The following is a 234-nucleotide window of genomic DNA, read 5'->3' as shown; positions in this document are numbered from 1 at the left end:
CCCAAAACCACCAGCAGCAGCAGCAGCAGCAGCAGGCGGTGACCGCCCGCGTTGTTGCTGCTAGAAAGAGGAGCAGCAAAACAAAAGGGGGGGGGCCCCGAGGGGGGCCCCCCAGGAAGCAAATGGGTTTTTCTCCTTTTGGATTTCCCTCTTTATTTGACATCTTTTTTGGCAGCAGCAGCAGCAGCGAAGCAGCAGAAGATGAGCAGCAGCAGCAGCAGCAGCAGCAGGAGG

At 58.1% G+C, this 234-nt stretch overlaps 1 protein-coding gene across 1 annotated transcript in view; it reads left to right on the top strand.

The window, feature by feature from the left end:
* The window catches only part of ETH_00041545 (uncharacterized protein), a gene marked incomplete at both ends in the record, with an annotated part of 2,232 nt that overhangs the window by 1,245 nt on the left and 753 nt on the right, over positions 1 to 234 (top strand). The window lies entirely within an intron of this gene.

The sequence above is a fragment of the Eimeria tenella genome, genomic scaffold (genome assembly GCF_000499545.2).
Source record: "Eimeria tenella Houghton genomic scaffold, Eth_scaff1975, whole genome shotgun sequence".
Taxonomy (NCBI): Eukaryota; Apicomplexa; class Conoidasida; order Eucoccidiorida; family Eimeriidae; genus Eimeria; species Eimeria tenella.
Note: the sequence above shows the minus strand (reverse complement) of the source record. Positions and strands in the feature narration are given on the sequence as shown.